The sequence below is a fragment of the Lissotriton helveticus genome, chromosome 3_1 (genome assembly GCF_964261635.1).
Source record: "Lissotriton helveticus chromosome 3_1, aLisHel1.1, whole genome shotgun sequence".
Lineage (NCBI taxonomy): Eukaryota > Metazoa > Chordata > Amphibia > Caudata > Salamandridae > Lissotriton > Lissotriton helveticus.
In genome coordinates, this window is record NC_136061.1 from 1304924627 (window position 1) to 1304935620 (window position 10994).

General features: G+C 43.5%; 1 pseudogene; it reads left to right on the top strand.

Moving 5' to 3' along the window:
• Positions 1-2600: 2600 nt before the first annotated feature.
• On the top strand, positions 2601-3577 carry LOC144824954 (m7GpppX diphosphatase pseudogene; annotated as a pseudogene).
• The last annotated feature ends 7417 nt before the right edge of the window (positions 3578-10994 follow it).

The following is a 10994-nucleotide window of genomic DNA, read 5'->3' on the forward strand; positions in this document are numbered from 1 at the left end:
TTTCCATGTTAAAAATGACGCACCGGCGGCGCAAGGCCTTCATAAATCTGCCCCTAAGAGCATATAAGAGAGGCAATTGTAAAGATCTATTTGCTAAGATAAACTTTGATAAGGGGCAGTTTGATAGTTTGATGCCTAACAAGAAAAAACATCATAAGAGAAAGGTTTTGACAATTATATGTCATAAATAGATCTGCAAGCTGGACAGGTTCTATTTTGCTCATCCTTTGAGAAAACAATGCGATTGGAAAAAGAAGAAACAGAGAGCGGTGCTGGTGGGGGTGGGGGGGTGCTTTGGAGAGCAGGAACCAGTTTCAGAAGTGCATAGAAAAAGGAGTACAGAAAAGGCTTATTGGAGATTGTGAGAGTGATTTCGGGAAGATGTAGGAGTGTGAATGAAGACCTGAGAAAAAGGAAAGAGAGGAGGGAAACCGTAAAGGGGATGTCTTTCTAAATATTCGACCACCAAGCCCACAAGCTGGTGAAATGGAAAAATGTACGGCATCCACTAAGATATCTAAAGCATCCATCCCGCGGAAAGGCACGAGCTTTGAATGAACTGGCTAAAAGCTCGATTCTAAGTGCTGTAATGACCACAAAATGAGTGAAGCGCGCCTCATCAAAGTGAGATTCAGGAGGCCGTGAGCACTTCCATAGACATCTTTGCCTCTGGGCTGCTGGGTTAGGGAGAACAAAGTGCCTGTTTGAACATTGTTTGCGTTGCCTTTCAGCAGACATTACTGATGCCCAGCCTCGCTTCAACCAGTACCCTGTACCCACCTTTGCTCTAACCTCGTCTTCCACGTTGTTAGAACTAGCACAAAACATTGGCAAAGCCTCCACCGGGGCACTTTAATCCCACACGTAGCAGGCTACCTCATGCCACAGTTCCGCTGCGCGCGATACTACCGCTCTCTGGAGGAAATCTCCTCAGCTCTGGCTGGGCCTGATTCCTTGTAAATCCGCCAGCGCATGCTCACGGGGGACCCTTTAATCCACACTGGGGGGACTGCAAGACTCAGCCGCTCAATCATTTACACAAGCTGCTCTCCAGGGGCCTGTTAACTAAACAGCCCGTTCAAGGTTACAGGCTGCCAGGCGCAGCTAAATCAACAGAACCGTGTAGTGATGTAGGCAACTTGCTATAATTAGTGCACTAATTGAGATAAATGCCTCTTTCATGGAATGAGCTATTAGGAGCATAGAGACAGAAACGTGTCTACTTGAACTGTACTCCAAAATGCCAGTGTTACTGGTGGAACTCTTGGTTTTCAGGCAGTTTTAGGCACAGTATTTCCTGCATGTTCACAATTTCTGCTAAAATGGTGGTGTTGAGCTCGAATATAAAAGTGACAGGTGAAATTTGACTGCTATGTTGTAGCTAGAAATTGTGCGCTAAAGAGTGAAGGGTAGCCAGCAGTGGTTCCTCCATTAGGACAGAGGAGCATCGCCCCCTGCTGCAAGTGCAGCAAAAGTGAAAAATGAAATGCTAATAAAATTATTTTATTACAATTTTATTTTTTACTGCTCCGCTAGGACCACGAGTGTAGTACAGGAACGACCCAGGCCATTGCTGCTCCAGGGGCTGTATTATGGATAGTGCACACTTTCCCTGTTTGTGTCACGGCACACCTTAAAACAGGTGCACTGGGCACAAACAGGGAAAAGCACCCTATTACATTAAATGCGCTGCCCCTAGAGCTGCCGTGAAGTCATGCTGCCCAGGGGGCAGCAAATTCAAGTAAGTTACAAAGCAGCATTGATGCAGCTTCTCCGTGTTTCAATGTGCAGGCGGCTACCCAGCTGCACTTTGAAGAGGAGAGACTGCACCTGCCTGCAAGGGGATGTCAGGAGGGTCCATAGGACCCCCTTCAGCCCCTCCAGAGGGCTGACATCAGGGAGCGCAATAACAGTGGGTGCACTGTCAGTTCGCCTCCTGACAACTTCTTTGCCTCTGCCCCTGCATGTATAATATGGCGTAGAGATGAATATATGACGATACAACGCAAACAATTTCAACACATACTTTTACAACACGTTTTTAGATCTCGCCTACGCAACGCGCAGGTGCTGCATGGGCAAAATGACCTATTCCTATTGCTTCAGGTTTTCAGCCAAACACGTGCACGCGTTCCATTGCCTTCAATGGCAACGCGTGCACATCTGGTGATTTCCTTGCGGGAGCGCGCGGCACCATATGGTGGGCCATATGGTCGCACGCTCCCGCAAGGGAATCGCACAGGCCCCGTCGCCTCCTGCCGCGCGAGGCGCACGCTGATTTAGGTTACATTCGTGCATGCTTACATGGTGAATGTTACCAGGCGCAAGCCTGTGTTCCGATTAGTGATGCACACATAAAGTGCAGAGGACTGTTAGTGTCTGTCATGTCACCCGCCTTTATAAAAAAAATGCTGCTGAAGGACACAGAAGTCCTATCTACCTTGAGCTTTTACACATTTTAAAATTCTGGCCTGGAGAACTATTAGCCTTGCGGCACCCTAACTGTAAGGTACAGAGTCTACATTTATCTTATCTCGCACTGTACAAACTCAAATTGCATTCCGCATACACTGTGCAGCTTCTTCGTTTTCATAAATCCAATGGCTGACTCTGGAGAGCCGATTTGCAGCAAGCGGAAGTGGGAAAACGAAGCCAATGGCGGCTCCAAGGACGATTCCGAAGCGCGGGTCTCTCCCTTTGCCGGTTTCCAGCTGCAGAGGGTCCTCGGGGATTCTGCCTGTGAGAAAAGCATTTTTCTGCATGGTAAGGTGAATAATAAAACAGGCGCTGAGAAGGATGCCGTGGTGATTTTAGAGAAAACCCTGTTTCCTGCCGATAATATCCCCGACATACTTCTTGGCGACCCTGAGCCAAAACTGCAGATGTGCAACGATGTGTACAGCACTTACAGCCTGCACCCCCGTCCCAGCTGAATGAGGTAAAGAAAGACGACTCTGATTTTTCCAGCAACAGAAAAACATATTAAAACATTTCTGCGGCAGGAGGTCTTCCTCATCCGGGAGACGGGGGAGGATTACAAGAACATCACCCTGCGTTTTATTGAATCTCAGAGCTTCAGTTTACAATGGGTGCATAACATACTGGAAAAGAAAGCTGAGGCAGACCGAATAGTCTACGAAAACCCTAGTCCTACTGATGGCTTTGTCCTCCTGCCTGATTTTAAATGGGATCAAAAGCAGTTGGATAACTTGTACCTAATTGCAATATGTCATATTCGAACAATAAAGAGTCTGCGAGGCCCATCCAGCGACCATCTTCCCTTGTTGAACAACATCTTGAACGAAGGCCTGGACGTAATTCGAAAGCGCTATGCCATCAATGAGAGCAAGCTGAGGATATATGTCCACTACCAGCCGTCTTACTATCACCTTCATGTCCATTACACTGCCTGAGCTAAGATGCCCCCGGCACATCCGTGGAGCGCGCTCACCTTCTGTATGATGTCATCCAAAACCTGCAGCTGGACTCTTTATACTACCAGAAGCACACCATGACCTATGCTCTCAGAGCGGATGAACCCTTGCTTCAGAAGTTCAAAGATGCGGGGAAATGCTAGTTGGCGTGACAACTGAATTCATTTTAATAATATTTTGGTATGTAGTTCTTTTTCCGATTAAATGCATTATTTGTTTTTACATGGCTGTTGGTCTGAAAAAAGGATGCATCTCCTGTTAATTACCCCTTAGATGCAGGCTGGAACACCTGCTTCATATCTATGGAGGTGTGTTCAAGATAGTTGATCTAACTGATTTATATAATAAACTTCTGACTTTTTTAAATCATTGACGAATCAGTGTAATTTTGAGGTGTAAAATAGTCCCTCATGCATTCTGAAGAAAGCCATCCATAGCACACTGAATGATACACCGGCCAGCTAATAGCATGAAATGAGAGAAGAATACTGCACTGGACACAGACAAAACTCAAACATATGTATATTTCAAAGATTGGCCACAATAGGTCTTGCAGACAGCTGTGCTATCAAGTGTGACCTAAAAAAGGTCATGGATGCATTGAGCAACATTTGATACATATGTTCCTTTCAGACAAAACTAAAACACTCCAGGTGTATGCCAAAGATGGCAGCAATGGAGGAAGGGTGAGGAGGCCCAAAATAAATACAAGTAATAAAGCATAAAAAAAACAGATCCAAATTGGCCAAATGCAGAATACAAAGCAGCTCTTTTACAAAACGTTTAGCAAAAAAATCCCCAGTAAATGCAATTGCGTAGTAGGATTTATGTTGGAAAATTCGATACTTAAGGAATTTTTGTGTCATAAGCATACCACATTACATCTAAAAGGTATGCATTTTGAGAATGGAATATTTTATTTTTTAGGTTTCTTTTTATTTAGAGATGTCCCCAAATGTTTAAAATGTGGATTTTCCAATGAGCTTCATAGACACATGACCTATTAAGGGCACTCAAACCATGGCTGTGTGCCATTATGTGGTCACAATACTGCTACCTGATGCTTTTTGGTACAAGATACCTTGGGGGCAGTGTATCCCCTGTATTAACTTAGGGCAAGATTTATTTTCTAAATCAACGCAGGAACCAAAGTTGCTGCGCTACATAGCTCAAAAGGGAGACACAAGGGCAGCTCCATATCTACAAAGATATGACTGTGTTGCTGTCCTTCCCTTCTCTGTAGCATAATGATGTGTGTGATGTCTGACATAGGTTTTGTACTGGAAGGGTACCATTAAAATACAAAATACTAAACTTGACATAGCATAAAACTTTTCTAACTTTGCATGTGTTCTGTAAGTTTTACACATGTGCTGTACATTATAGCACACATGCACATTTAGAAATGTTTTGAGAAAAGAAAACTTGTTTCAAACGTTACGCCTGCAGTGATGAAGCATACACTTTTGTCGCAAACTCCTTTCTACCTTTTTAGGTCGTACTCACCTTAATGCACGAGCTACCTTGGCCGATGCCCGGTGAAGCTATCATATGCAGCTAAAGAGGAGTCTGGCCCTGGTTTCACCCCCTCGGCCGTCACCTACCCAGCCGGACATCTGACATTGTTTTACTCGTTTTCCCCATTGTGTATTCCTTTCCCTCCCCCTCCTTGTCACCCTGTGACTCTTGGATTTAATTGATGTAACTATGTAACCTGTCACTCGCTGTAACTCATGCAAAGCGCTCTGATACCTCCAGGTCTAGCCAGCGCTATATAAAACTTTTAAAATAAAATAAATAAAATCCCCTTTCCTCTCCCCTCCCCTCACCACACAAAATACATACGGCAGCACCATCTTTCTCTGCATAATGCCCAGGAGAAGCACCGTCCCACCGTGATAGTTAAAAAACAAATGTCCAATTTGTTTTTAAAACTTGCTATTAAAGTCCACTAACTGCATGAGTTTCCCCAATTCAGTTCCCCCAATTTCCCCGATTTTCAGTAAAGCCCGGTCCAAAGTGTGTGCCTATCTCTGCAGCTTTCAGCTTTGTGATTGACAATGACGCTGCTAGCTTGTGAGACGGAATACACTCTCGCAATGACATTTAAGGTGTAGACTGCAAAGGCTCCCAGCATACACCTGCTTCTCAGCCCGATACTCCAGGCATTGTGCAAGAACAAGAGGGCAAGTGAAATCGCAGATGGCCCCTTGCCTATCCTTGCCTACAGCTGCGAGCAGTGATGTGAGAAATCCTTTACCCGTTCTGTACCTTTGCTTTTTGTCGTATACTACTTCTGCTCAGGCTGACATCCGATGTGTGTATGGATTTGAGTTTGATTTCAGGCAAGGTTGACCAGGCCTTCTGAGGTCCCTAAAAACATTGGGTATAGTATCTCCTGTTACACTGTTTACAAACGGCAGAAGTGACCTAGGAACCGCTATTCAGGGTTACTGCACAACAAAGTCCAGAATACCTCAACAGCCGCCTTCACTTCCTCCAGCCCACCAGACACCTGCGCTCTTCTTCCCTATCTTTTGCACACACACCAGATCCGTAAAAGCAGAACAGAGGCCTAGTTTTCCCCCACATCGCGCCCAAAACTTGGAACGACCTCCCTCCACAAATCAGCGCTCCTCCTTGCTTTTTGGATTCTGCAAAGGCCTGAGGACCTGGCTCTTTAACTAACTGCACAACTTATGCACCCATTCACCTATCGGGTGATGAGCAGCACTTAACAAACCAATGATCATAACATACATATTCTATAAAGGATTCCAAATGCCTATTCTGTTCAAACACACAGAAACCACTGGCAAACAGCTTTGTTCACGTTCCTCCTCTAATTGTGCCAACATTTAAACATGGCTAAACGGTGTTCAAGTAGAGCACTGAGATCCCTTCACATTTTTCTACTGCTCTGTTATTTTTAAATGGGGTGTTTTTTATTCCCTTAATGTTGAACCAGGTGTTTAGTTTTCATGGATGTTGAAATGTTAAACCAGTGCACAGATTTAGCACAAACTCTAGTTATGCAGGAACGGAACCAGCGATGACGTGACCATAAAAAGTGCTTAAAACAGATGTATATATTTATGCTTTACATTGAATGAAAAGTGTTCTATACATGTGAAGTGAAAGATCTGCGAAATACAAATACCTAGTAACTTACGCCATGTGAAGTACTATTTTACTGTCCAAGCCCCTTGCTAAATACATACAGAAACCATCAAAGCTTGGCCAAGATGGCTATTAAGAATTGAATTTTTTTTTATTAAAAAATCCCAGTCTTAATTTCTTTTGGCGCATTAGAAGGCAGTGTAATGTCACAATATTGCTTGAAGCTGAGCGAATGAAACTGGCTCTAGCTAGATATGCTCCTATCCATTTAGCAATAATAACAAATGTGATGTTACACTTGCCACTGATGCATGTATGTAATGGCTATTTGCCCTGCTTGCCTGCTTGTCTATCTAGCTCTTTGAAACTCTCTGCTTTGTTGTTGCTTTCCATGTCACTTTCTGTCATTACTCCTGTCTCTATTTTTGCTTCTCTCATTTTTGCGTCCCTCTTCTAGGTCTTCCCCCACTATTTTCTGTGTACACCTTTCCTGTTTTCTCATATCTCCTTCACGTTTTCCGTCCACTCCTTCACTTCCCTCTTTTACTTCTTTAATCCCTGTGACCTTTCCATTTCCCCTCTCTCTCTTTTGTTCCTTTTTTGCCCTGGCTCTTTCTCCATAAACCCCCTCTGCATAACCAATAGGTCTCGCCTTTGGGACCTTATAAGTGTTTAGTTATCCAGCACAATATCCTTGGTGGCACAACATCAACTGTTGCATTGCTAAACACTTATAAGGTCCCAAAGGCGAGACCTATTGGCTATGCCAATGCTCGTTTCCATTGCAGCTACCATTACATCGCATGTTTTTACAATTCATGCCATTATAACTCATCTTTAAGAACTACCATTCCAATGCATGGGAAACATGCATTACAATGTAGTCACTACAACAACCTACCTTTACAACGCAACTCTTACAATGCAACTGCCTTAACATCACATGCTATTAAATGCATGTCATTACAATGCATGTAACTACAACCCATGCCAAAAAGTGTTGGATAGTGTAGGGGTAGCAATTACTATGCCCTCTCCAGTGAGTGCAACCGTAGGGAAAGTGTTGGTAAGTTTAGTGGTAAAAATTACTATTCCAAACTTAAAAATCTCAATTACTTACCTTATAATGCGTTGTGATGCAATGCATTGTAATGGAATGTGTTGTAATGGCATGTTTTGTAGTGATATGCGTTGTAATGGCATCGATGTAAAGGCAGTAGCATTGTAACAGTTGCGTTGCAAAAGCAGTGCGATGTAATGACTGGGTTGTAATGGATGTTTCCCACTCACACAAAGGCAAAGGGATTCCCTTATTTGCATGGGTCCACGCACTTTGCAAATTAGGGAACACCCTCTGGTGATATCACTGGTACTATATGTGCGCCAACGCTATCTGTATTACAGAAAGGACCACACAATGGTCTGCGGCCCCTTCTGTAATACCAAAATGCCATAGGGACACACAGAGCATGCACGAGCGCCCCTTGGGCCCTTCCATAATATGGCCCCTAATAGGCAGCAGGGAAGAGTGGTGGCCAATCCAGTTTAAAGTGTGCATGTTGGCTTCGCTGGGTTGCCCTGCATGCCCACTTTAAACGTCTCCAACACAAGCTGTGTTAGACAGCCAGGTGAAGCTCAGGCACAAGCCTCCAGTTTCCAAAGGACCACCAAGCCAGCCCAACCCTCCTACTCCTGGTACTTCTCTCTTGCTGGTTAATATTGTTAACAACATGGGAGCAGCATCTGGATTGATTAGGGGGTTGGCTCAGGGCTTGGACAGACAAGAGGATCGGAGGACTTGTAGCACGTGGGTAAGTACTAGTTTTATTTTTAACTTACTGACCCACTGAAATGCTCTGCGTGAAACTCACACTTCCTTCAGCCTCAACTCCAGAGCTTTTAAAATGTGGTCTTTTATAAACATGGTATATAATGAGCCATAATTGAGAGCTTTGGTGTTGACCCTAAAGATATTGCAGGTTTCACACAGTGCCTGTCAGTGGGTCAACATATTTGCTTCACTTGCCTCACCACATATAAATGTCACCATCTGCCACTGATGGTGGACAAAATTAAGAGTACTACAGAGTAACAATTGAGTTTCATGAAGTGGCACGGTGTGACGTGTATTATTTAATGGGTGAGATTAAGACCTCTAAATAGTATAATATCTGAGTACAGTAAAGTGGCAGGATGAGATGGTGGGTGATATTAAGATATCTAAAGAATTATTATCTGAGGTTTAGGAATATTGCAAGGTAAGATGTGTCTTCTTTTAGGGTGGGTGGGATTATGAGTGCTGAAGAGTGAATATCTGAGTGTTAAGAAAGTGGCAGGGTGAAATATTTCTGTTCTGATGATCGTTGTTCTGACCTGTACTCCTTGACCTGGTGTACATTCACTCAGATGCTAGCTAGTGCTTATGTGCCTTCAATATGTAAATATATTTCTTCAATGTCCCCTGAGACAGTACAGGTATACTAGGCCATTCACAGAAACATTTGGGGAGTCTTCCTGATACAAATCGAAGAATCTTCCCCAAAAAACTATTTCTGAATATGAAATAATTGAGACACACACAAAAGCTTAGTCGGTGTTGAAGTCATAAAAACAACTACTAAAGAATACATGTTTATAATGGTAGTCTTGAGTTGCATAACTTCTTCCATTGCAGGTCTGAGTAAAAGAAACCCAGCAAATAGTCACTAAAAAGGAAAAATATGAACACAAGGAATGTGCTCACATTGACAGGCCTCTCAACCTTCAATCATCTCAACACCCATAAGTAATTAGGGCGGTGGTAGGTTAAGAGTGTTTCTACAGTCCTGATGAAATGCCACAGACCCAGTGAGGGCTAGATGAGACAGGAAACCTGTCCCCAATTGAAACATGAAACATATGGACAACATGAAGGGTCTTGACTCGGCCTCTTGGTTTTGTGGTTGCTACAGGGAGAATTTCAATAAAGTAATAGGTTACTAAGTCTACTTTAGTGCAAGGACTTTTATATGGGACCTAAGAGCAGCAGGGATAAGTGTGGCTCATTAGTGACACTAAGGTCTTTTACCAATGGAGCCCTGAGGTCCCCATGCTATTGTCACACCAAATCTGAAATCAAATACACCTTCAGCACTTGACCTGTAAGATAGTGTGGTAGAGCAGTCCAGCGCTCCCTCACGGAGATGAAATGGGTTGAAATCTCATAACTAAGAAACACTCAGCAAGTCATTATCCAGTCAGTGCTTTTACCTTCAAAGAGGAAAAGTACTTCAACACACAAAAAGCTAAATACTACTTAAAGTGTTACAAATATATGCCGAATCCATGGTTTGCAAAATGGCATTATAAGCACAAATCACAATCATAGTGGTAGCAATACTATTGGAATCTCTCCTAAAGAGGGCCTTGCAGAAAGAGAATGACAAGTTAGACCTTCAGACATTTTCATGGCAACACCCATTCAGTAACGAAGGTCTACTGCCTTTGGCAACACATGTAAAATGTTAGACATACATCTATTTTCTTTAACATAACTATATTAACTATCCATAACCAAAAGTCAGGCCTAAAGGCTTTGGCACACTTTTCATAATGATGTTAACCAATGACCTATTTACCCAAAAAGAATATTTCACATAATATGTCCTTTTCTTTAAAAATCAAGATTTCACCAAAATACATATTTCAGTTAGGGGTGGATGATACATTCAGCTCCGCCAGCAGAGTTGGTAGAATTTTGGCCACTCCGTGTTACTCAACTAACGTGGAGTTCCAGCCAAATTCCTCCAACCACTGTGTTGTGTCATTTGTTTTTGCACACAGCTTGCCAACAGTAAGTTGGCAGGTATGAGGGAGAATTGGCATCCCCTAGACTGATTTTTGAGCGCTGAGAGGGCAACTGGTGAAATTTTCCCAAGGCAGGCGGTCGCGACCATTCACAGTTAGGAAACTGACACTCAAGTAGACAATCTAGTCGAGCGGCAGCAAAACCAACTTGAGGAGCAGAGCCCTCTGGCATGCCGTGGGGTGCCAATCGTGCTGATTTTTCAGCATGGAATGAGCTCCTGGCACTAAAAATCAGTGCAAGCAGTGCGACGTACCAATTTCCACCCACTTGCAGAACTCCACAGATTCTCATGGACTTTAATGTAATTCTATGGAATTCTGTGGCATGAAACTCTACGAATTTGAGCCTGAAACACATATTTCTGTATTTTACCATAGGTTCCTAAGCAACCTCTGAAGCCCCAAATCCAACAAGTCTCAAAATTCCATAAATTCTTACACAATTAACACACTGGGTGTTCTTCAAACACTCCCTGAGGTCACCAATTCTCCTTCCTGAGTGTCTACTTCACGTAGGGGCTGTGTGCGGCTCTTTCTGCTCCTCCTAGTAGCAGCACCAGATACCACAATACAATGTTGTAGCTCTTCTGCCGT